The sequence below is a fragment of the Struthio camelus genome, chromosome 16 (genome assembly GCF_040807025.1).
Source record: "Struthio camelus isolate bStrCam1 chromosome 16, bStrCam1.hap1, whole genome shotgun sequence".
NCBI classification, from domain to species: domain Eukaryota; kingdom Metazoa; phylum Chordata; class Aves; order Struthioniformes; family Struthionidae; genus Struthio; species Struthio camelus.
The window spans coordinates 22,062,394-22,089,743 of NC_090957.1; the positions used below are offsets into that span (position 1 = coordinate 22,062,394).

Below are 27,350 nucleotides of genomic sequence, written 5' to 3' on the forward strand. Positions count from 1 at the left end.
ACACAGAAGAGAAAATCCTTTATATTCTTCTCTCACTGCCTATAATACATTTCTGACTCACCTGTGCTACAGACATTCAGGCATGTGAACTCTGATATTTGCCTTTCTCCAAAGTAAACTTGCTTATGTTTTCCAGTCCACCACTATCCTGCTGTTTCAATAATTCTTGCATAATGCCCTGAAAATTAAAAATGCTTCACCTTAAGTAATTGTCCCGAGTTAATCTTCCCTCCTATTTAATTCAACTAATGAAACTAAACTCTCATTTTTTATTTTATAAAGAGCAGTTAATTAAGAAATATCTAGGAATAAAAAAGGTGGAACGTTCTAGAGATGAAAGCCCATCATGATGGTTTGGGAAGGACAGGGAGGGTATTGTGTTATCCTAGAATCATTTCCTGTTTCCCTCTTTACAGGTACAAATTCTCCCTCCATGTCACTGCCATGCAGGACAGGAAGCTCATTATACTCTAGGTTCCTCTGCCAGTCAGTACCACTGATGGCAAGATGTTATTTTGATGATGGTCCTGGAGGGCTATGAGCATTTTGGCTGCTGCTCCATAAAACTAATAGCATTGACATTTCACTTCATGCAAAGCAGCATTCAATCACTTTGCTGGGGTATTCCAATTGGAGAGATGAGAGAGGTTTGGGCAAGCTCTTCGGTGAGCATACTAACCTTACAGAAATAGAACCAAAAAAAATATATTTTCCAAGTTCTTGAAATGGACTCAAAGTTCAGGGAAAAATTTTTAGAACAGATGATGTCTAATGTGATAAAAGTAATTGGAAACCTGTTAAAACTGCCTTAAAAAGATTACCTTTTGGGACAACACTCATTTAGGTTTAGCCTGAAGGCCAAGTAGTCATCAATAAAAACGATGATACGACTATGAGTTCCTCGTAGTCATTTACTCCTCCCTGCAAAACTTCATGCAATAGAGCAGCAGTTGTCTTTCCTTGCATTCTTTATTTCAGCTATTTTCTTTAATTCCTCACTGACCTCTGGAGATCGCAATACTGAAAAAGCATGTTTTCAGTAGATGTAGACTTCGGATCAGAGTTCCCAAATGTTTCCACATTTTTTGAGGTCCTACTGGTATACCTACTTGCAGTGCCCCCAATCCTCTGTCATACTTATGACCTGAAGTTTGGAAACTACAGCTCCAGGGCTCTCCAGTGAGAACAGTTCTACTGTTCTTGGCATCTTTTTAACAACACAATGGACAAAGCAAAAAAATCCTCATTGGATAATACTTCTATGGAACAGGAACTGAAAGAGTTTGCATAATTTCCACAAGGACTTTCAAAGTATCATACTAGAAAATACCTCCATTGAAGTGTTACACCTGCACAGAATGTTACAAGGAACTGAGAGCTTTTTCTGTCTCTTGAGCAGATCAAAACCCAGTATTAGTATATCACTACCACAAACCTGAGTCTAAACTAATAAATGTGGACATATCCTTCTTGTCTATTTTGTGGACTTCCATTGCCATGTTAAGAGACTTCCAAAATATTCTGTCCATCCAAGCTACTAAGAAAAAAATAACACAGAAAAACCCAGGCAGAAACAACACAGGTACAATATAATGATGTAAACAAGGGATATCTGTGTATTTTTTGTTAGACAAATGTCAAAATTAATTTATGTGGTACCATCTGCAGGCCTAAGTACAACCTTTGCCACAAGAATGAGATTTCAAAATGTTTATGTTTTAACAGGCTGTGGAAGAACACTGCATACCTTTGAAATTAACCATTCCGTTTGTTTATAGCCTTGAAAGCCAGCAAAACAGACAGCCATCCAAAATAGCAATAAAAATAATTTAAAGGTCAAAGGAGTGTATCGTGCTTTGGGCATTAAAAGTCTCAGCTTTGATCTAAGCTATGTAGATAATCAGCACTACAAGCAGCAAGGAGTACTTCACATCTGTGCTGTTGTGCTATTCTGTGTCTGTACAGCTCAGTGACATTTTTTCCTTGTTTTTATTTCATGCTTGGAGAAATCAGTTTTCCTTGAAGAGCTGGCAAACAGAGAAAACAAAACTCCTAAGGGAATTTCCTGTTCTGACAGTTCTGCTGTAAGGAGAACAGCCCTTTAAGGTTTCTCACAAATTTTAAGTCTGCGGCAACAGTAACTTGCCAGGACACAAGCTTAGTGTGCAGGAACTTTTGAGGACAACAACTCGATAAAAGGTGCTGGAGTAGTGGGAAGGTAATCCCCACCAAAGAGTAAGCCCTAATCAGAGCTGACTGAAAAGTTCACCAGAGATTCATTTGTCAAATTTAACTGTTTTCCTCTCTGCAAAATATCTATTCACAGCCTCATGACAGCATGATATGGTGAGAAAGGGCAATTTTGTACTTAAAAGTGTTGATCCTGATCACTTCAAATACAATCATCGTAGTCGGAGGCCTGATATGAGTTCCCTCATGGTAACAGACCGCATTTCCTAGCTCATTTTATTTAACATAAGGTCTCTCTCTGATTATTATATAGTCAGAATTTCTACAACTGAATCAAAAACAAAAACGAGCAGGCTCAGACATCTGAAAACTTGGCATCTTCCTGGGAGCTGAGCCACTCTGAGAGCACGACCCAAATCTCATGCCTCAAGCCCTTCAAAAGCTATTCTTTACTGCCTGATCCATAGCATAGTGGAATCAACTGGAAGACTCCCACTGGTAATGACTAGAGAGAGAATACACATGTGACTCAGCAATGGAAGGATTAATATTCTCAACAGTGCTGTAAGGATATACTCAACTTAAGCTTATCGGACCCTAAAGACACATTGCCGATGAGGAAAGAGAAGTTAAAAGCCAAAAACATTTGATTGCTTAGTACAAAAAACTGTTGCATCCTTCTGTCCCCAAGTTTCATTATCTGCAGAATTCTACAATGGAGGATTAAAGCAATTGCCAGAAATGAATAATAAGACGTCTTAAAGGCAACAAAATACCTTGGAAAAAAATGAAATTTAGAATTCATACATATATATATATTTACAAAGGAGCACTTGGAAGAGACTAATCCAGGCAGGTTCAATCAGCTATAACATATAAGAGCTGAATCTACGGCAGTCTTGAGAAAGCAGATCCCACACGATATCACAAAATGGATCCCCCTGAGTAGCCTGCATAGCAGAGCTCCTCACTGCTTTGGACCTAGGAGCTGACTGGGTCTATGGCAGAAGGATGTTCTGCTAAACCTTTCTGGGGCTGACCAGGGCTTTGTTTTGTTCTCCAGTTCAATTAAAGCTCAAGTGGGGTCACAGGTGTATGGCTTATAACACATTCCAAGCCCAGTTCTGAGCTTACAATCAAGTCAAAACAGAAATTTAGGCAGCATTCCTGAATGAAAGGACTGGAATTCCTGGAATGCACAAGGACTGGGGGCTGACAAGATAAATTTATATGCCTGGAGGAAAAGGGAAAGAATAGGAAGGAATGAGTGTGCATGTACATGAAACGAGTCTGAAGCAGCACAAGTTGAGGGTTCCTCCAGTTATTTCCTGCTAAGGCCCCAAACACCCCCCCCCCTTTTTTTTTTTTTTTTTTTTTTTTTTAAAGATCTCAAATTCAAAACTGGAAGAGAGTTTATCACCTAACTGAAACTAGTCCCAGCTGTAAAACGTAGGAATCTTCATTAAAATCGTAACTGCTGTAAATGATCAGAAGTCCAGTTCTACCAACTTTTATGAGGTTCTTTGGAGACAAAGACAGTAAGGAAATTGTACCTTTTCTTCCCCAAAAGCACAGGTGGACCCTAGACTTACTGAAAACTTGTAACTTTCCTCTTCAGTTTCTGTATTTCTGACACCTCTATACACACATCCTCCAAACATGTTACATAAAATTATTTTCTGATGTTTTCCGATGATGATCCTCTGTAAAATTGCCTTGAATTTTTACAAAGACTGCCAAAGGAATTTTATTATTTATCAAAGGAAGTTATCGCAATGCTCGTGGCCACACAATGTGACCTGTTTAAACATTCTCCACGATACTTATGTCTGTGTTAATGTACTAGGATATTCCATCAGGTTTGTTTGCTTTTTAACTCAGTATAATTTGATGCCTAATCCATAGATCCAAAGCCTTCAAACTGCCAGTCATACAGGCCTTGTTATTTTACCTGCAGTGAGATATTAGTTCCTTTTCCAGTAAAGGCTTACATTTCAGCTACTTCCAGGAGTACATATAGAAAGCTTTTTTGAAGCAGCAAATTGGACAAACAGATCCTAGAAAGATACCCTATGAAATTACATTATGGATGGAAATGGAGGACACTGAAATCAACCCTATTTCATTCCCTTGTTCAGGGAACAGTAAAAAAAAAAAAAAAAAAACTATTTGACCTTCCAAATAAGGTATATTACCATATTTCTGTCTGCAACGGTAAGCATAGTCCTTCTACTGGAGGAGAACTGTTTTCTCAGATACTCCAACACAAATGATCAGATCAGAGCTATTTCAGATCCTTTTCCCAGGAAGCATTTTTCTGTTTGTTCTGCAATGACGCTTTAACATTTCCTGCCCAGAAAGCTACTATGAACCCTGAACTTGTTTTCTGCACAGACTTCCTCTGCTGTTAGATTTTGGGAGATGGCAATTAGGACCTCTGGAAAACATTATATTGTGCATGCATTTATTGGTAAAGTTTTGAATAACATATTGATCTTTTTTTCTGCAGCTGCCCCGGAGTGAGGTAAGTGACTGATGTTTTAATGAGCATTTTGTGCTAACGTAAAAGTCATTGGGTGACCAACACAATCACTTTGCTTTTGGCATCTTGTTCTGATAATACTCCTGAAACCAGGCAAACCTCTTAAAAACCATGAACAGATAGCAAGGTAAGTGTGGCCTGTGAAGCATTAGGATACATAGAAAAGATATACAGGTAAATATTGCTACATAAATAATGACAACTTGACACCATGGCTATTATTTTTCTAACCAATATTTTGACATTTTTCACTTATGGCCATTATAAATGACTTATTCCTGCCCATAAACACCAATCAGAGCTACCATTAGTAATATTTTGACCATAGGCAGGTGCAATAAAAATTGATCAAGATGTTGACACTTAAAAGATACAAGCAAACGAACATGATAAACTGCCAAGATCTATGAGCAAGAAACAAAATGTTCTTTCTTTGTAAAATAGCGCCTGGCAGGGATGGTTATTTTGACTTTGTTTTTATGTAGACAATAACTTTTCAAATTACCCAGAAAAATCATAGCAGATTGGATATCAAAATGGAATTTGTGCCCTTGAAAACAATTTGTTCTTTAGTCACAGCCTTGTTCAACATTTGTCACTTCTGTGGGGAGAAGGGTGGAATGTGGGGACTATTTTCAGTTGTTCCATTCTGTTATAAACTGGAAATGAATAAAGGCATTTTTCTAACTCCTAGTGAAAACCTCTGCACATTCCCCTCATGTCCCATTTACATTCCAAATTTAACTAAACTATTTATTATGCTTCAACAATGTTATCTTGTGCATATGCCAAGTTTGTATGAAAGAAACTGATGGATATTTCCAAGTTCATTTCCTGATAATTAACTTAGAGAGTACTGCAAAGAAAGTATTAAAATAACCAATTCCTTCCTTTGCTTTTTCCTTACGCTATCATATTGGTTCCTTGATTCCCTGTGCAATTATAGTGATTCCTTCCTAATGATTACAGAAATTGCCTTGATCAACCGGAGGAGTTCAAACAATCTGTTGATACAAGTATTTTGATTTAGACAGTAACCAGAGTTGCATGCTTCAGAAGGTAGTACTAATGCCCCCCCCCGAGGCGGGGGGGGGGGGGGAACAACCTTTGAAACCATGGCTTTGGCTCTCAGGGACTGGCAATTATTCGCACTGTGGTAATGTTTGTATTGTGTGAGGTGCTCTGCACACACATGATGCGTCTTTTTGATACCATCTTCAGTGCTTAATTACTGAACATACAGATTCTATCTACGCAGACATCTAAATTATTGCATGAATGGTATGATATGCTTTGTTTTAGTCATATCTTTTCCCCTCAATAAGCTTTGAAACAACCTGATGTCAGCATCAGACCAACAGAACCCTCAGCATTAGTCTGAGAATTTCAAAAGCATACAACATTAATGGAAATTAGACATCCAGATCATCTAAGAGTAAAAAATTCTTAAAACAAAGTTCAACCCAAATCTTAGCTGAAGCTAGTACGTGAGACAATCCCGAGTTTGGGGGGAAAAAAAAGGCACTTAAGGCACTTCTATCTTTGAGGGCTTTTAGAAATGGGGGTATTTTTGATCTGTCTTCTCAGCGCTTCTGTAATTTGTCACACTCTTGTAATTCTTGCAGTATTTCTAGTTATCTCTCTCCTGGAGAGAGTCCAGCGGAGGGCTACCAAGATGATTAGAGGGCTGGAGCACCTCTCCTAGGAAGAAAGACTGCAAGAGCTGGGCCTGTTCAGCCTGGAGAAGAGAAGATTGAGAGGCGATCTCATAAATGTGTACAAGTATCTGCAGGGGGAGTGTCGAGAGGATGAGGCCAGCCTCTTCTCCGTGGTGCCCAGCAACAGGACAAGAGGCAATGGGCACAAACTGAACCACAGGAAGTTCCATCTGAAGCTGAGGAAAAACTTCTTCACTGTGAGGGTGACTGAGCATTGGAACAGGTTGCCCAGAGAGGTTGTGGAGTCTCCTTCCCTGGAGATATTCAAAACCCGCCTGGATGTGATCCTGGGCAATATGCTCTAGGTGACCCTGCTTGAGCAGGGAGGTTGGACTAGATGATCTCCAGAGGTCCCTTCCAACCTAAACGATTCTGTGATTATAGGCAGATGCGATTACACTGGAAATCCATGGGAAATCTGTAGTCCAGTTGTGCAGACTTAAGAAGTTAATTTAATTTGTCTAAGTTTCAAATGTGTCTTGTGAAAAATCCATCAGCACTTACTGAATTGCCCAGAGCACAATTTTAGGCCTATTCGTTTTCACACTACAGACCTATGTGCTCGGTTATTTTAGAGAAGCAAACAATTACACTAAGGAATCTGCAGTCATAAACCCTCTCCAGGAGCAGACTAGACAGCTAAGTAATACTATCTCAGCACACCTGTTACACATACAAAGCGCATACACAACCTTCCTGCCCATGAAATCCTACTGCTTTACTCTATACTCATTTGAGGAGGAAAGCTTCATGATGCGTCATGTATTGCAACTAAATTACAGCTCTGAAAGCCTTAAAGGGATAGATAGGATTTGTGCTTCCTCTTAACGTGAGGACCACCCAATTAGAAAACTCCTCCCCTCTTCTCCATTAGGAAAACCTGAAGGAATGCTAGCAACAGTTGTTACTGCACTTTGCTTTACCGAAGGATAATTGTCTTTATTCCCTTCTAGCTTTTGTATTACAACATCCACTCCTGCTAAATTAAATATATCTTAAGCTTTTGCTACAAAAATAACAATAATAAAAAGCACTAGAGTAAAAACACAATTCTTTCTGCAGGAACAAAGGAATGAAGGATAACACAGACTTCAGTTCCTGAAACCTGTGAAGGGTGTCTCCCAAGCATAAATTGAGACGGCAAGAGAGAGATCCTGCATTAAAAATGAGCAGGACTTCAGAATGTCTGTCTTTATGTTGGTAATACTTAAAACCTCATCAGTCTTCCAGCTTTCTAAACCCCCAGTTCCATCAGAGGTGGAGTTAACAGACACGGCACAGAGACTGACACTAGCAGAGAGCACAAGCCAGTAAAATGAATGCATCATCGGATATCTCAAAGCTCTGCCTTTTGGCCTGCCACTGACCTGAAGGACTTTTGTGCCATCTCCCCTCCCACCGTGTCTTGCCTCTTTTGTCTACTGAGACGCTCAGTCTTGGCAGACGGACAGCTTGGCTTACCTTAATTCAGAGGATTATATCCAAGATTGCAGAGGTAATGCCACAAATACTAAGCTGTAACACTGACTCCTCCGGACAGCCTGCGTAGCAGAAGAAAGTTCCTAGGCTTACCTCACATGCAGAGACGCTCAGACTGACATGAACAATCCCAGTACCTGAAAGGCAATGAAAACCCAGGATCATGATCTTCACTTTATTACACCACGCTGACTTTCTCATCAAGGGAGACTAATAGAACTGGCCAAAACTAGTATTTCCACCTAGTAAAACAGTCGAACAGAACATGGAAATTATTTCTAACAGTGTTTCCCCTGCAAATTAGGACGAAAACTCACTTTTGGAATTTGGAATTTTGTGTAAGGATTAAAAATTTTTAATTATTTTTATGAGAACTGAATACTATCTTTAGATAACTTCCTTTCATTCATGAAAACTGTCAAGTCACAAATTTTGACTCTTTCTGATTTTTGGCTATATATTTGATGTGATGTGAGCTGGGTAGAATTTTGGTCTTTTTTTCTTTGTTTTATACAAAGTGTGACTTTTGTTTCCACCCAAGTCAATCTTACTTTTGCAGTGTGCCATACTGAAGAAAATGGGGAAGATGCTGTTGCTGAATAACATTCTTCCTGGCTGAAAGCAGTGTCCCATTTTTTCAGAAAAATGGAAAATTCTAACGGGGCAACGCAAAATTATGGATTGCAACAACAGAAGTAACTTGTCAACAAACGCTTGATCTGAACTCAAAGAGAGAAAGAAAGGGCTAGGCCTAAACAAGCTTGCTGACCATGAAGTAGACTGCTGTAATTCTAAGTGAAAAGGATAATTTATCAAGCTATAATGAGAATCTCATTGTCATTCATCTTTTATGGGAACATTTTCAGGCAAGAATCTGGATGTCAAGGGAAAGCCCTGTAATTAATCTATCTCAGTTGCGTAAAAGGTAACAGATCGGAATGCTCGGTTCTGTCCCAGCACATCTGCCTCATCAAACATTAAAAAAAAAAAAAAACAAGCAGATCATTTAGGCCTGATTCTTCCTTTCCTTCAAGGGAACAATAAGTAGCTGAAGAAAAATTGGAACTGTGAAAAATACCGTGGTTTGGAAGAAAGAAAGAACAGAAGCCTACCTCCTAGAAATCACATCAGCAAAGACTAAAACTCCTTTCAAGGGTGGAAAAAAAAAAAAAGACAATTATTTACAATAGGACAGTTTTGTCTGTCTAGCCTAAGGTATCAAGTTAGGATTAAGACCAAAAAATAGAGACAGTGATCAAAGTAATTTACTGTGGATAATCTGCCCTCAACTGAGCCTTAGCCTATTCAGAAGACAATGTCAAAGCTCCATATGATTACAAAGCCCTAGCTTACTCTCTGTTGAGATAACATTATTGCTTTATTAAAGATCAATTTTTCTGAAAGCGTACGAGGCACTGGAGTATCTGAGTCCCATTGGAAGTCAGCAAATCTGTATGCTTAATTGCAATTTCTGCCTTTTGAATTAGCTCCCTCCTACTGCTCAGGTGGCTTTAGTTTGTACCACAAAGCTAAGCAGACATGTTCAAACCACTCATGCAACTCTCATAACACTTCCACACGAACTTCATGTTCACGAGGGTGAAAGCCTCCCAGAATATCTCAGAGCTCTAACATCTTTCAAGACCTCTTGTTACTGAGAGCAACAAGTGCAGGGGAAGAAGTCTGATTTTTGAGAAGGGAAGGGCAAGAAAAGGTACATTCCAGGCAGCAGGGGTCAAGAGGAAACACCAGTACACAGTAGCCAACCTGGCTGAGCCAAACAGTCTAAGATGCTGAAACACAGCTTTTGCCATGCAGTGGCCTTGCATGCATCCTGAAGGAGCAAATTCCACCATGTCTTTGAGCCTACCAGTGAGAGGAGATCTCAGTGGCAACTTTTATGTCAGCATACAGTGTCTTCTGTCAGCCAAAAGTCTCACACAAGTTGCCTAACTGAGTTTGTGGTTTTTTGAGAGATGAAAGTGCACCTGTCGCAGTACTAGACCATGTTTGTGGTATTTCAATTCTGGGCTGCTGTGGGATCAAAACCACTCAGACACATCTACAAAACATGCTAGAATGTGGGGGAACACAAGAACTAACTACACCTATACAGTTACAATCAGATTATTTCCCGAGTTGATATATCAGACAGTGGTAGACAACTAGACGGATCTGTTTTCAGTGCAGATGCCATACTGAGGTATGCTATATTCCCTAAGGTAAAGGTAAATCCAATTAACAAAGACTGTACGGTGGACTGCTTGTACCTTCCATCAGTGAAACGGAAAAGCCTTTCAGAGAACTGTTGTTAAGAAATCTCTTAAGACAAAGCTTTGAGGAAAGCCAGAAGAAGCAGAAGCAGCAAAAGAGGAGGAAAAAAAAAAGGCTATTTTCTTGTAAAGGTTAGTAATGCTTGTAGTGTAGTGTTTGGACAGGCCTCCCCATCTCCCACAAACAATGAAGGTCTGATTTTGAACAGCTTTCCTACTGCTGGGGAGAAAAGAACTCCTGTCCTTTGTAGCCTGGTAATGGCTGGAAGAAAGGATTAACTGAGACTTGCCTTACACACTGTCAAGGTGTAACTGTACTGCCCCCCCTCCCCACCCCAAGCACTTTTTCTAAAGGCAACAGCTCATTTAGCTCCATGAAGCACCACGTTCAAAGATTTCAGTTGCTGTAGCATTTTCTCCTCTCCAGCCCAGTCCTTCACTTAATACCTGACTCCAAGATCTCCTCCTCCACGAGCTCTCTCAGAGCTAAGTTCCACTCTCCATCACCTGGCATGCCACCTCTCAACATGGCATGGACATGGCCACGTGATTTTCTTTGCTATTTGTTTGTGTACCTCCTAAGGAGCGGTGCCCAGAGTACAGCAAGATTTCTAACTTTGTCACACCAGGGTAGCCAGGCGATTCTAAAAGTAGGAAAAAAAAAAAAAAATCAGTAATGATAGAGAACTGGAATAACTGAGACCTCCCTCCCCCTCTGCAATCCAGGAGATTACCGCTGCCAAACAAGTACTGTACATTTGTGATTAATTTCTCTTTGTACCTTTGGAAAAACAGAACAATGGGAGTGGGATATTTAACTCCAAAGTCCTTTGGAAACCTCAGCCTAATGGTTTATCTAGCAAGACTTTTGTCAGTAAATTAGGAAGAGCTCAACAATACGAAGCACAACGTAGCTTCTCTGCTTGACACTGCAGAAGTTACACACTACTCTAAAGGTAAATCAGCCATATTCTGGACTTCGCTCTGCAAAGTGACATAACTCCACAGAAATCCAGATACCAGAGCCAAAAATACACTAGCATCCAACCACGCTTATTTCCTGAAGCAGTAGAGTCTAAACTGTCAGGTTTTTCTCAGCTACAAATTACCTCAACTCAGAGTGTGGAGATGACTTTGCTGAGGGCACTGTTTCTGCATGCCTTGCATGCCCAGAATGGTTCAGCAGCCTGTGATTCAACTAGTGTAGTATCTTGAACAAAGAAGCAAAGTTGACTAGAACATATCGGTGCTGTTATCTGCAAACAGAACCTTCTAAATTTGCCATTACTTACACTTATCAGCAGAAAGCAAAAGGTAAACAATATACTCATTATTTATTAGGCACTGTTTCATCATTTCTATTCACCAGCGCTTTATTTCAAGATAAAGCTGCCCTGGCAAACAAAAGGGAGCAACATTTAGCTGCCAGCTCCCTCTTGCATTACAAAATTTTGTTTTAGTTTACTTTCCGGAGGAGACAAAGCTTATGAGGGAATGCTCTGGACACACACATGTGCTATTGGCCAATGGTAGCTAGGTTTGACTGACAGGTGGAGCTCTTCATAGTTTTAAGCTCCAGCACATTGCACATCTGGCAGCAGGGAGATGCCGAGTGACTCTGCAGATGGAGGATGTAAGCTCATATCTTACCGGGCACTTAAGAAACACAGTGAACAAGGGATGTTACAAACGTCTCAAACCTAAGAGTAGTTTTGATCAACATGCCTCCCTGATTAGACATCAGAAATGCCAGTGATGAAACTCAAAGGCATAGAAAGCAGCATCACCAGCCACGCTGCTAGGATAAACACTTGTGCAACTGGTTATGCGGTCTTCAATGCACTCACATTTTTGAAAGTCCAGTGCAAAAGTCTGCAAGTCAAGTGTGCCGCCAGTCCCTAATATTTGACTGACAAAAGGAGCAGAAGGAGTTTTGCCAAGCCCTAGATCCACCTCAGACTGCTCTGTGCCTGCAGGCCTGGTTCTCAGGAAGGCTAGGAGAGCTGCGCTAGAAGCGTACATGACCATTTTTTCTAACAGTAGTTTAAGAACTCTGCCTCCGTGTCACAGAGATTCGTGAGTTGATTTATTGTGAGTGCCTTGGTCACTTACAAATCACGCCTAAAGAACCACGATCTTGATATTTCTGAGAGATTCATACAGAGTTAGTAATACAAGGCTTTAAGATGGCAGGTGACTCCTCAAATATGCAAAGGCCATTTGCACTACATGGGATGTAACAAGAATCTTCAAAACAGACCTTTATATTGCTGGAAATACAAATAAGACCCAGGACTTCTAGCAATTAATACACCTCCAAGCTTTGAGACATATACTGACATCTAGCTACAGGCAGCTAATGAGAAATACTCCCTCTCCCAGGGTATACCTTGCTGCTGACTATGATTTCCTTTACCTTCCAGGATGCTGGGGCAAGTGGATGGCTGGTTTCATCCACAGTAGCAAACCTAAATGAGGATATCAACCACCAGACCACTGCTAGCTTTTATAGTCCTCTGGCATTCATTAGAAAAGCTTCAAGACTACCCTGAATTATTGCTACCAGCAGTGGCTGCTGGTTCGTGATACAGCACCAAGAATTAGTGCGACGAGAATGTGCCCAAGAACAACCGTCTCCTCCCCAAGCAGCAGTCAGGAGGGGACAAAGCCAGGAGTTGCTGTGGGGTAGTTATAACTCCTTGGCCTGCCACAGCACTCCCAGGGTGTAATGTGATATTTAGATAAGTCATTTTAGGAGTGTGATTTGCTAAGAGAAAACTGCAGCACAGCCCCAATTAGTAAGAGAGTCGAGGCCCGAGAATCTGAAGAATTATAAAATGTACTGGGGATTTTTCCCCCCCCCCCCCCTTTATCAGAGCATGACATGAAACTTTGTTTCTCAAAGCAATGCCCCCCGGCTTAAACAAATTCACCTCAGCTTAACCTGGGCTCATTGCAGAACAAACGCTTCAGCTCACTTTATCATTATTCATCATTGCAAGACAAATACAGTGATCAGAGGATTAACAAAAATCACATAAAGCTCTGTGAGTTAAACTTCTCACCCAGCATGAGGGTGAGCTTTTCATTTCAGATAACACAAGATACTCTTTTGCACTTGAAAATGTGATACATTCAGCACTCTGGTGGTGAGAGGACAGGTTTCCTGGTGGCGAGAGGACAGGTTTCCAGCTGGCATCTGCTTCAGCTCCACACTTAACCACCTAAGAATCACCACTGATTTTAGCAGAGTTACTTCTCTTCTGAGGGGAAGAAGAGTCTGTCCATCTGCTCAAACAACTACACTTTCCATACAGTCCCTCCAATAACCTTCTACATCCAGTGAGATAGTTTCTCTCCCAGCTATAAAGCAGGATGTGCACAGTACAGTAGCACTGTTCTACATTCCCTGCGTAACCCAAATTTACCTTAAGGGCATGAACTTATGCTGTAGTTGAAGTAAACCACAACATTTTCATCAACTTCAGTGCTCCTGGGCTATGCCTAAAAAGAAAACTGTTCAAATGAAGGGAAACAAACAAGGTACTTCCCAGAGTAAGTGGATTTGTTGTCTCCCCCCCCCCCCCCCCATCATTTAAGATTCCCCATCAGAATTTAAAAACAATTTTAAAAAGTGGGGAAAAAAATCAAATAAATTCTACAAGCTTTTTTCCTTTTTTTTTGGGGGGGGGGGGGGGGAATCAGACCTTATATATAGGATTAGGGGTTTTTTTTAAGTGATTACCGGCATTCAACTGAGGTTAGATACAACAGTAACTGATGACCTCAGGAGTGGCTTGGAGTGACTACTCCCAACCTCGCATTTGAATTCATAAAACATGTTGTATATTTAAGGAAAAAACCAAATAAGACACAGAACCTTCAAGCTTCACTTGTGACAGAGCCACAAAGACACTAAATCAGAGCCAGAACAGGGGAACACTTAGGAAGTTACGAAGTAATTAAGCACAGTCCACATGGATTAATCACAGGGAGAACATACTGTGAAAGCCTGAAAACAGTCTGTGGCAATAAGGCAAAGCCTCTGTTTTCACACTGTATAGTAGATTTGCACATTCTATAGGACCTCATTTCTGGTTTAGCAGACTGACTTCACTGAGCACCCTCACTAACGTTCACGTGGTATTCACAAAGAATGAATAGGCTAAAAGAAATAGACAAAAAAAATCTTGTGAGATCTGTCCATGATTAGCACAAAACAATCCTGCTTAAATTGATAGATGCCCATAAAGCTCATCAGCTACGTGACTGCACAAGAGACAGAAAAGCATTTGACATGATTTCATTTGTTGGTAGCAGCAATAAATCCGAGTGAAAATTATAGAGAGCCTGATGATCTCTGCATCCCAGTTGGGTCAAAGTTCCCATGAAATGGCTAAACGATGATCATTTAATAGCAATTCTGCAGGAGCAGCAGAAGACTCAGAAGAGTGCCAGAGAACTGCCTGAACTATCTTTTGTACGAGTAAACGCCACTAAGACAATTCTTGCCCTTAGGCAACTTCTGATCCAGAACTGTACTTGTTTTGGGTCTAGATCTAACTGAACATGTGCATGTAATGGTGAGCATGTGAACACAACCCTGTTACCAGAATGCTCACTTCTCAGTACCAGGCCTCAGGTAGTGAATATACAGCTAGTGAACAACACTAGTGAATATAAAGACAAGGAAACATGACAGCTGGGTCGGCATAAATTAGCAGCCACAGTGGATGATGTATTGATATGTAAAAAGAAGAAAGAGCAGACTGGCTCGCTGTTTGCGGCCAGCACATTAGGTAGGCTAATTAAAGAGACGAGAAGGAAGTTATAGTTAGTGGAAGATGAGATAGCTGACATATGTAAAATGAAAAAACATCCTGCTGACCACGACAAAGACTTCGCAGACTTGTTAGTCGCATGTGTGTGCTCTACATAGGGACCACATCATGCCAAAAGGCAGAACTGATTTTAGGAAGAAAGCACAGCAGAGGAGAAGCAGAAAAGGTACAGAAACACAGATGAGCCATAAAAAACGAGAACTAAAGCAATCTGGGTATGCTCCTACTTTCCAAAAAGATAGTGATTTTTTTTTCCTGCTTCATACAATCACATAATGATTCAGATTAAAACAACAGACGGTTGATATGCTGATACAATCCATGAAGCTGCAGTTATCCAGTGAATTTGGTATTTTTCTTTCATTTGCTGGAAGTTTGTTTGGAAGTCAATCTATAAGGATGTTCATGCCAGCTGGGAAATCCCAGAGGATATGTTCCTTCCTCTGCTTTGCTGGCAGCCAAGAAGAGAAAAAAATTATAATGAATGACCTCTTTTCTTTTTTCTTCTGTACCACCTGGCTCCAATATCCTTTCCCAACCTTTATTTGCATTCTCTACCAAAGCAGAATCTTATTTCCTAGATAAACAGACTACTTTGGGCATCTCAAGATAATGCTTGAAAAAACAAAAAAAATCATCAACAACAAAAATAAAATAGCAGCTACACCCAAAGTACAATGGAAGTATCTTTCCTGGACTTCCTTTAAATACAGTTACTTTATTGTATAAAAAGCTAAGCCAATAAATCATTGGCTCTCGGTAATCCCAGCTCACTACACATTAATACACATCTTTCTAAAGTGGCCACATCGAAACCCATTAGATAAACTTCAAACAATGGAATTGTAACTCTTCGGGATCGTTCTGATAAAATGGTTTTGCTAGGGAAAAAAAAAAAGAAAAAACTCACAACACTGAATCAATCTTCCTCAAAAACGTGCAGAAAAAAAATACTAAGAAATTTAGTGTTTTTTTTTTTTTTAATTCTTTATGTCAGAGTTGAATTTAGCCCTTTCCAAATAGCGGCCTGTTTCTTTCATCCAGCTCTAACAAAACACAGCTATAGAGGAGAATAGATTAGGCATTCTTCGGGAAACTAATGTAGCCACACACTTAACTTGCCTTGAATAAGCACTGAATTATTGCATGAAAATCCCACCTCCCCAAGAAGGCATGAGGCTATGTAAGCCATTATAGCAGCAGCTATTCCTGTCCTCGGACAATGAACCGGTCTCTTGAGTCAGAGAAAGGCACGTGTGCGCGCTGTGACGCCTTTAGTAGAAATGTCTGTTTCGGTCATCCTCGACTCCTGTTGTACCTGACAAGTCACCAGCTTAAGCCAGAGCAGTCCTTAGGCTGCTTTATTTTTTCCCCAGTTGCTGACAGCACTGGTACAACTGGGACATGCTGTATATCAACATCCATTTCTCAGTCTCCATCACCACCAGCAGCCCGGCAGACACATTTTCCAGCTTCTGTGTCATGATAGACTCTTACCCACTAGGGACAGCTAAATCAAATCGAGAGCTTATCTGCATCATAAAACAGCATGTAGTCATCCAGAGTACAGACCAAATGATGCACTTCTGTCTCCTGCCTGACCACTGGAGAAAGCTAAAGACCTGGGGGGCCTGGTGAACACAGTACATGGTGCCATTCAATCACAGAGCTAACTTGAGAAATGTTAAATCACACTTTGCAGATGCTACTGAAACAGTGGATATACAGCACCTCAGGATGTGTGGTATTACAGATATGCTGCTTACCTCCCTTATCATTGTCAGTCGAACATACCAGTCTGTCTGTGTAAAACATTTCATAGGGTTGGAATACACCTGTTATCATGGGAAATAAAACTATATTCTGAAAGGTAGACAGACAGTCTTGCTTGAGTTAAAGTAACCTGAAATTATAGAGATAATTTGTGTGCTAATTCATCTCAGTAACATTGGCATCCTTCCACTACTAATGGTATATGGAGGTATTACTGCCTATGTTATTATGACACATATCTATTACACTTAGGCATTGTGTGGCAAGTCAGTGAGAAATAGCTGAGCAAAGAAGAAAAATGGGGAAGTTTGGTACCAAAGCTCAAAAAGAAATTCAAGGCCCCAAGCCACATAAGCCAGCAGCATCTTATTGGCCTGCCTTCATGCTTTACTAATGCCTGAACCAAGCAAACGGCATGTCAGACCCACCATAAGACTAGGTGCAATCCAGAAGCTGTGGGGCCAGAACTGTGTTTAGCAGGATACCTTTTCAGAAATAACTTAGCCATTCAAGACTGACCCAACTGGAGCTACCCAAGTTGATGATCTGTAAAGAGTTAGTCTCCATCACAGGATGCCCTTTTCAATTTTCCCTGGGTGGGCTCTGTCTTGTGTCCATTCAATTCCGTCACCCTGCTAACACAGGAATTTCTAAGTACTGATTTTTGTTGCCTCAGACCCACCATTTAATGGTGAAAGATAAACAGAAGGAATGGAGAAGTGTCTTATCAAATCAAAAGCAAACTGAGCGTCTGACAAAGCACAGCATATGCCCATTTTCTGATTACGGTGTTGTAGCTTTCAGCCTGCACAGTACTCTCCATGCACAAGGCTTTAATCCAGGCATTGCATGGATTTAGCTTTTTGAACAGGCAGCAGCAAGAAAAAAATAAAGTAAAACATAATTTAATGTTTAAGACTCATCTGTGAAGCTTACGCTATCCAGGGTGAGGAAAACTATGGTTGAATTACACTTGTTTCAAGACACGAAGAGCTTCCCAATTTTGGCATTTGTACAAACATTGAATAGTACTTTACTCCCCACACCGCACCATTTACTTCCAAAAGCCAAATCACAAAGCCAGGCCCTCTAAGAGCAACACAATCTTGTCAGACAGACAGCACTGGCAGACCAGCCCTTTGCTGGCTGCAAATCCTCATTACCCCACCGCAGTCAATGGAAAGGTGACTGTCCTGGTTGAAGAATGGTCCCATAACTTTAAAGCCTGCTGCATATATAAACAGCTCAAAGTGCTAAGCCAGAGGCACAAACCTGTCCCAAAGACCTAGCTGCTCCTTAGCTCCTTCCTGCTTTACCAGGGAAACTGCTTTCCCTCATGTGCTGAGCAGCGTGCTACCTGTATGTAGCGTGTGTCCCCCAGCTCTGCCCAGCCAGTTCCCACAGACACAGGCAGAGCTTATCTAACTTTTTGCCGTTTCCCCTTAGGTGCTCCTAGCTGGAGCAGTTACAAGGCAAGTACTTGGATTTCATGAACCCTTTGTACCTTCCTAAAACCACACCCAGAGATTGAACTTGAAGACAAATGTAGAACATACACTTGGTCTTCTCTCCCCTGTGCCAGGCACTTGGTTAGTGTCTACCTCATCATAGGATGCTGCCTGTATCGTAGGTTGCATTCTCCCTTTCCTACTTTATTGCTTATTCACTTTTTGCTCTGCTTTATTTTGCCTCTATTATTTTTGATTTCTCTCCCTTCCTAGGCCTCTTCCTTGCTTCTTTTTTCTGTGTAGTTGCTCTTAAATAGAGAACAATCTGGGGTAATCGAGGATAAACATATATAAATGGAGTTCACCCACCTGCAGTGAGCAATACAACACTTACTCTACCAATATACCATACAACCATGTTCACCTTTTCTCACATCACTACCTCAGGCCAACATGTGAGAAAAGTCAGAGTTTTGAGCTCAGGTTTTTCAAGAAGACTTGAAATTAGATTATCTCTCCATTAAAACAGATTTCATTATCACTGAAACTGGCCAAATGCAAACCCTTTGTTTAGTTTTGCTCTCATTAAAACCATTACAAAAATTCCACTGAACTCCATTGTGCTACATTAGATCCAGTGTATGCAACCGCATAGCATGCTACACTTGGATTAAAAAGTTAAAACTCTGTTATTTGCTTAAGACCTTTTTGGAGAGAAATAAAACCGAAAAGTCAAACCTATAATCTGTCTAGGTACCTTTTTATATTCAATAAACTTTACAATTTGCAAAAATCTAATCATGTGTCACCTGGCTGCATAATTCAGAAATCCGTTGAGAGCTACACCAACAGCAATGTTAGTTACCATTGAGGCTGTATGACCTCTTCGCATTTTATTTTCACACAGTGCAAAGTACTTGAAAAGGCCAGATTCTCAGCTGGTGCAAATAATGATTGCTATCCTGACTCCATCTGCCTGCCCTGAGTGGTGATGTGACTGCACCGGAGGAGCAGCAATTTACAGCCGCTTAGAAGGTGGCCTAAAATCTGGAGTTAGCAGAAATAGAAGTCTCCACCTTATGTCTGAAAGCCTAAGCAGCTGCAAGTGTTTAAAACAAGGAGGTTATAAAATACAACAGAAGTGTAGCAGTAGTTAAAACATTTCTGACAGGAAAACTGCCAGCACTGAGAGATTTGTTTGGCCTTCCAAGATTCAGATTCTTACCAACTCACATTTCAAGCAGAAAGACTTATAGAAGTCACAGATACAGCAGAATGGATGTCATTGGTTATATTTACCTCATTTTTCTTTACAATGATTACTCTCTGAATACATAGTGGCAGGACATTTAAATAGCCACAAAACCAAGAAACAGCTTTGATATAAACCTTGACTATAAGTCCTTTACACTGGTGCTACCCGTGATTAGGATGCAGCAAAGGGAAAAGGTGACTCATGTCTCAACGAAGAGAGCTTAGGACTAGGAAAAAAAAAAGCAAAATAAGAAGTAAAAAACAGAAGACAATTGCAGCTTTTAGCTTTGCTAAGAGGATGAAGGTTCTGGAAAAACTGGTATTCAGTTGAAGTTCTCCCTGTCCTCCCTTAATGTTTTCTTCTTAACATTAGATCTTCTTCATTTTTGGCTGTTCCGTTTTTTTGGTCCAGTTTGCTCCAGTGAATGAGAGGTTACTTACCAACTGAAATTAAAGTTTGATTACTGCATTAATATTGATGTTATCACTGTATGAATCACGATTCCAGTAGGAGGAATGACTTTGGTTTCTTTAAAATACTGATTTGGGAAGATACCAGAAGGTAAGCACACGGGGCCAGTTCCTGCAGTGCCGGCAGCCGCAGCCCCTCGCTGTGGAGATCAGAGAAAAGCGGGGGGTTTCGGGCCGCGGCCACGTCCCTCGCGGCTGCGAGCCGGCGCTTGCGTACTTCAGCGTAACCCACCGGGGAAACGGCCTCGCTTTTGCTTTGATGAACGCTTTCACGGATAAACTTAGATAATTAAGTCCTAGTTTTCTCTTTTTCCTTCTCTTTTTCTTCCTTCCCTAAAGCCTGCCACTCATTTCAGTTAAAACATTTCAAATCCTCTTCCCCGTTTTCACAGAGCTCTCAGGAACTAACTCGTTGAACTGAAACGAGCAAAAGCCACAACCTGATTTTTATATCCGCGGGGCTCTCCTGGCTGCACCAAGAGGAGTCCGGAGGGGCCCGGCCATGGCGAGCACGGGGGCTCTGACCACGCGCTGCCGCCATGTCCTCCCTCAGGCAGGGCGGGGCGGGCGGGCGGAGCAGGCCGCCAACCGCCCGGCGCCGGCCCCAACCGGTTCCGGCCAGCCCCAACCGGCCGCAGCGCCGCCCGCGCACAGGGCGCCCGGCCCGGTGATGGCCACCACCCGTCCGCCCCTTTGAAGGGGAGTGCCTGCTGGAGACCCCGCGTCTGGTCTATGTTAAAGGAAATAAACTCTCAAGACTTGACCTGAGCTGTTATATTTAGCCCGTGATGTTTAGAACCAGCAGTAGAAAAAGCCATAAGCAAGTTGAAAGCATTATGTAGTAGATACATTGAGAAGTTTGTTCTGCTTCCAAGACGGTCCCGGGGGTGGGGGGTGGGTGGATTTTTTGAGTTCTCAGCATTGATCGCATTTTGCTTTCTTTTAAGTCAGTGGTAGCTGAGTCCACGGAAAGCAGAATTACCTCCATTCTGGACACCAGGAAAATCCCATCCTGTATTAACCGACACCTTACTTACACTGACGTTAGCTTGTCCATCTTGATTGCTGTGGGACCATCAGGTAAAGCGAAGAGCGCGCAAGCTTCTCTGCGGCCCACCTCAGAGGAGGAACACGGCTGCAGATTGCCCCCGCTACGCCGCGCGCCCCGCCGAAGGCTGCCTAGGAAAACGCCCCAGCCCCTTTCATAACATCTGGGCTCCTAGGTTCATACTCCTAGGTTTGGGAAGCGAGCCGTCAGTTCCTGCGGACTACATGCCGTCCTCCCTCCGCTGTCGGACGCCTCCCAGCCAGCCCCCCGTGCTGTCGGAGACACCCTGGTAGCATCTAGCTTTCCAAAGAGCTGCCTGAACTTACAGCTTTATCTTCTCCATCTTCCTGCTTTTCTTACTAGCTTGTGCCCTCCAAGTTATGTCTCTTTTAAGACTGTCACCCATCTGCATTTCATTAATGTAATGGGTCCTCTAATTAAATTCCTCTCCAACAGTTGTCTAACCCTTCCAAAGGCAAGTTAACATCCTGTTCTATGTTTACAGCTTATACTAGCAGCTTTTAGTCCAATTTTAGAGAACACTAAACAGTTTTCATTTGTTTCCCTTGGCAGAGTAATTCTGTGCATCCTCATCTAAAACACGTCCCCCAATTCTTACTCTTTAAAGGAGCCTGGCAGCCCAGGTAAGTCTGCTCCATCTGGAGCTCAGCTTAACTACACCGCATAGGTAGCCATGGGGGCATTTCCAAGGCTACAAACATAAGTACAGGAAACTTCAAAAGAAAATTCTAGAATAAGGTCAGAAATAGAAAGTAGTCATGAAGGTAGAGTTACATTTAAACAAGGGCTGACTCAGAATACTTGCCACATAAAACTCAAAAAATGGGTTATACAAATAGCATTCTGTAAAGATTTCTTTAATGCTTGTGCTTTGACGTGTCTTTAAGATCATAAACCTCACTCTTTTTAATGTTTTTGGTAAGACTTGTAATGAGAAAAGACAATTCTGAAGTCCTGACATTAATAAGTCTATTGTGAAAAGGTCACCTTCCCCTAAGAATGTTTTATTATCAGTGGAGCAGAATAGCTCTGAATATGTAATGACTTTTATCTGATGATTGCCTTGTATTCTTTTCTAAAGAAAGAAGGCCTTAGATGTTGATAATTTACATATAAGCATTGAAGTGTTTGGCAGCAGGAAAAACAAACTGATTCAGACAAATTAATTACAAAGCAGCTTTAGAAAAGGCAAGAAAACTAATTTTTGATCTTCATATGTCTCCGAGATGCTTAAAAGCACCCCAGGACTGACCACCCTCAGGGACACTACTGCGCATTACTTAGGACCAACTCCACTGAAATCTGTGCTCTTCTAGTAGTATAAAGCTGAAGTAAAAAAGCATACAGCGGAGATTCAGTTTCTGTATAGATCATTGCAGAAACTGATTCTCATTCACACTTAGACACAGATTGATGTAGAAACGCCACCATTCACATTCAGCAGCATATAAAGAAACAAGAGGTGCACAGAGAGACTATATATTAGTTTTAGTGGCACCAGGAACTCACATGAACAGCTAAGACCACATTGTGTTCAACTGTATGCAAAACCAGAACAAATTGAAGGTCACTGCTCCACACAGACTTACAGACTAGGAGAGACAAACGGGAAATGCATGTTCCGGTTCAAGTCGAGCATGTGCAGGATAAGCGAAACCATCAAGTCACTTTCTAATAGCTGTGAGCACAGCACTGTAGGTTTTGGATCTTTGGGCGAGAGCAACAATTCGGTATTAGAACGGAAACAACTTTGAAATTCAGAGGTGCTGCTCTAGTCTGTCTTGCACAGCAAAGGGACAACCCCACTGAAAACAATGCATGCTTTGCCACTCATTTCAAATTAGGTTTCCACAAGAGAACAGTGTGTTCATAAACAGCTATGCCAAAGCTTGTTTGTTGTTTTGAGTCATTAAGTTACATTGCACTTAATTACTCCCAGTCTACCACCAATGAAGGTTTTCCAACAAAAGCTGCCTCTGTTAAGAGACCATTTTTATACATTAATGATCTTATCTCATGAAAGTTTTTCTAAGAACATTTAAACAACATCACACTCCATTTGCCAGGGGGATGCACAGTGGAAAGTGAATATATTTTTTTAATTCATTTTTGCAAGAAAAAATGGTTTTCTAAGAGTGTTATCTAGGACAAAGCCTGTGCCTTATTTTTGGGAAGGCCATTTATCTGTGGGCCAATTAACTGAATTCCAGCAGGAAGACAATGCTTGCCAATATTTCAGCATTTTAAAGGCTATTGTGTGGATATACGTAACAGAGGATGGTACTTTGTTGTGAAATGACAACTCTTGACTCCACCTTAAAAGCCATTTCTTGCCTAGGGGTGTGGAAGCGAATATGGGAAGTGAAGTTGAGTTATGCCACTTTTTTTCCTCTGCACTTTGATATAAACAATGTACTATTAATAGTACCAGTTTTAAGAACTTCTGCTCTGTACATTTCTCTGTTTACCCCAGACACATGTAGTTTCAGGATGGATAAAAGATTAAGATCAAAGGAACTCAATTTACTGCCCAGGGATGTTATGGCATTTCCAACAATTGAGGTCTTCAGGAAAGTTTATACAAGCATCCAGAAAGAAATAGATGCAACTCACCCTGCTAAGGCAGAAGGGTATGTATTAGATGACCATTATTTTTCAGCAGTAAGGTTCTTTTCATATGCCAGGAGAAATCAGAAACAGTTTTGAGGAAAAAGTGAGAGACTGAGAAAGGAGGATAGAAAAGAATCAGAAAACTGTAAAGGGGGGACAGGCAGGAAATGAGGAAACTTGAAGAACAGGGCATGAAGTTGTAAGAAGGCAATCTTATCCATTTTATCCAAAAAGCTGTTGAGATTTGAAGTGGAAAATGGACTTTGCAAAACAAGGAAAAAGGCAAAGGCAACTCAGCCTGCAACAGAGTGCGAGGATGTGTGAACCTTCTGCAGCTCTTTATGAGTCAAATTAGCTGGAGTTAAACTCTTAAGGTGCTTCCAAGCATGTCTTATGTCATTTGTACCAATTACAGGTGCTTAATGCAAAACAGGAGGAGCCTTAATATGTATCAGGAAATAGATATTTAATCTAATTGTTCCAAATATTAATTGTATCCTTATTCTTTCTAATACAGAGCTAATACATGAGGCATTTCAGATTTCACCTTGGCATTTCAGTACACCATATAAACAAAAAAAAAAAAAACCACACACACAACAGATTAAGCAACCATTAAATATATTGTTCATTCTCAGCCAATGCAACTCAAATGCCACATTTCACAGATGGGTTTAGCAATTGATGTTCTATGCAGGCAGGAGCAGCAGGGTGGGCTGATTAAACCAGATCATCATCATTTGGGGCTGCTTTTTCCTAGTTTATTGTGTAAAGTCTGAGTTAGTTTGTGCTTTCTCCTTACTGCCACCAGTGCATCTTTTCAGATGGAAAAAATCCTGTTAGAGTGACTGCATCCCCAGGACACAGTTAACTCATGAGTGAAGCAGTGACATTCAAGGCCATGAGCATGTGAGATGCTTGCGTTGAACTCTTTTTCCCTCATGTCTTAATTAGGGAATGAACCACTGACAGATGAAAGCCTTTTTATAGATTCCATAAAACTTTGTTCATTTTTAATCCTGCTGTGGATAAAACACTTCATTAACGTCTTTTACAGCAAAGAAATAATTTCTGTATGTGGTATCATCCAGTCTGCTTTCCATTCCCAATCTCTGGTCTATTAGAAAGCCAAACATTAACTGGCAATCAGTGAAGAAATTGTCATTACTTGTATTAATTATATCACATGTTCAAAACCCAAGATAAAGGAATTACTGTTCTCATCACCAAACACAGTGAGGTACATTTCTATCAGGAGAGGCAGACCAAGAGGAATGGGTACACAAGTCCAGAAGTAATATTTTACCAGTGCAAGATGCCTTTTATCAGCACTTCCATGCTCCAGACACTGTTTAGAGCTCTGACAATAAAACTATTAATTGCTACCAGTGGAATTAAACCACCTCCCTAGGCAACACCATTCCTGTCCTGACATTTCCATGTTATGTGCATGCCTTTTTTGTGTATATATATCACTACAACATCAGTGAACACAGTCCTTATTTCCCTCTCTCTAATCTCCACTGAGTTTTGAGAATCCGCAGATAGGAGTTCACAAAGCTGAAGTTAAATCATATGCTGCTGTCTGATTCAGAAGGGAAACAATAGGTTTCTTCAGCTTATACACAGACAGAATTTATTCAAATCCAACCACAAAAACCTTTAAGGATAAAGATCTTGTTCAGCGATTTCTAAGGAGATACAGAAACTGGAATATGTCCAAAAAGAAAATAAATGTCAAGGGGACAGAAAGGACCTGCAGCATGTCTAGAAAAGCTAGAGATGCCTTGCACATATGCTGATGTTGTGTAGGAGCTAGATTCCATGCAAAGAATCCACGAGTGAGGGCAGGTGCTCGCGTGTCACGCTCAGGAAGGGATGCCCAGTTCTGGCAGAAAGCTGCAGATGGGCAGCAGCAAATATCTACTTTCATTTGCATGCATAGGAGGAAAGCTCATTTTATTACGGTTACTTAGGGAAAACTGCAAGGATGCAAAGCTTAAGCAGCTTTTCCAAAGTATGCTCCAAAGAGCTCAGAGTAGAGCATGAGAGCCTGGAATTCAATAGTTTGTTCATGTGTTGGACACGCAGACTTTTTCATAGCATCAGCCAGGAACAGCACAAAACATCTCTAACTTCCAGCTCTTCAGCATACAAAATCAGTATGTCTTTTAATGTATATTGGCCTCCGGAACAAAATCCCTCTTACCAATGATTTTGCATTGCAACAGCAGTAAGACTCCTGCACAGCTTACCCAGGCTGTAATCTTTAGAACACAGCTAGCATAACAAAAGCAACAAGAGTTGGATGACACTTTGTGTTCTAAGCACTGTGATATCAGAGCTTCTCCCTGCAAATCTGCAAGCTCCAGCAGCTGCAGTAGAGCGTGAGAAGCCCCAGAATGCATCAGAACAACAAAAAAAAAAGTCTCATTAAGTCATTGCGGCTAATCCCATTTCAATTCCCTCTAGGTACTTCTAAAAAACAGTACAAGATAGTCATTCTAGTGAAGTTTGATCTACCTCTACTCATTCAGTCCCCAAACATCAAGGATGGGATAATTCATATAACTGAAAATTTGTCTGGGTTATTCTGCGTAGCTGTAGGAAAGAAGTGTGATAGAGATACCTATATCCTCGCTTCCACCTGGAGCTGGAGGTTAGCATATCATAAGCACTCAATTTGGAAAGGATGGCTAGCAGCAATACAGCACTGAAGATTTGAGAGAACTGCACTGCACAGACAGGAAGAACTTGTAGGGTTACTACTTCTTTTTGTCTTGGTTTTTCTTTTCTTTTTTTTCCCCCCCCCCCCCCCCTCTTGAGAGGAGTAGACCTGGAGAAGGACATCACCTGCTCTGCCCAGTTCCCAGTTGCACATTTCAGTTTTGAGCCCAGAGATGAACAGGCTGCAGTGGTATGAACTGTTACAATAACATTAAAAATTCAGCAGAACTCATTATCCTAAATTTAATCGCTCCCTCTCAAATTCTGTCAGACTCATTACGCTGGTTCCTTTTTTGACATGGTTTAAGCTCCTCCAGAGAGCAGCTGTACAGTAGCAATAATAATGATTAAATTGCTGTCTAAAGCTTCACTGGACACCAGAAATAGTAGACTAAATTCACTCTTACAGCCCCTTTTAAAAGAAGGTTATCGTTTTGCCAAAATGGCAATGATAAGTCCATACGGAGTTAACAAAACACAAGTTCACATAGAAAATGCATGTTGAGTTTTATGAATACAAGATTCTGCTGGGTTTAGATTACATTGTTGATGGGCAGCTAGACTACAGAATTGAGCAAAGCTTATCTTTTATATATATATACACATACACACACACCCCCACATATACACACACACACGCATATATATACACATATGTATAGGCAAATACAAGCTATCTAAAAAAAGTTTCAAGAAATTGACACTGAAGGTAGCAAATGTTTTTCAGTCCAAGATAAGATGTATTTTTAAAATAGTGATACAGCAAAGCAAATGCACAAAGACTACCCTTCATAAACATGTCCCCACATGATGTTCAGTGCTCTACAAACCACAAATGGAGCGTGCCATTAAGTTTATGTAGCAATTCAGTAATTAGCTTACTCCTTTCTCTCACAGTGAACATCTTCCAGAAAAGTTGGAACCTTTGCAATTATCTTTGTGTTTCCATATTTCT

The 27,350-nt window shown here is 41.0% G+C and overlaps 1 long non-coding RNA gene across 11 annotated transcripts in view; it reads right to left on the minus strand.

Annotated features, from left to right (window-relative positions):
- Positions 1–27,350, minus strand: part of LOC104147940 (uncharacterized) — a 213,293-nt gene that overhangs the window by 157,673 nt on the left and 28,270 nt on the right. For 8 of the 11 annotated variants that reach the window (XR_011134842.1, XR_011134839.1, XR_011134838.1 and 5 more), the window contains exons 2-3: positions 10,778–10,846; positions 7,912–8,066 (exon numbers count right to left, since the gene is read on the minus strand). This is a non-coding gene — a long non-coding RNA (uncharacterized lncRNA). Of the gene's footprint in view, positions 1–7,911; positions 9,272–10,649; positions 10,727–10,777; positions 10,847–27,350 lie in introns of those variants that run through there. The other 3 variants (XR_011134835.1, XR_011134834.1, XR_011134840.1) reach the window with 3 other exon arrangements.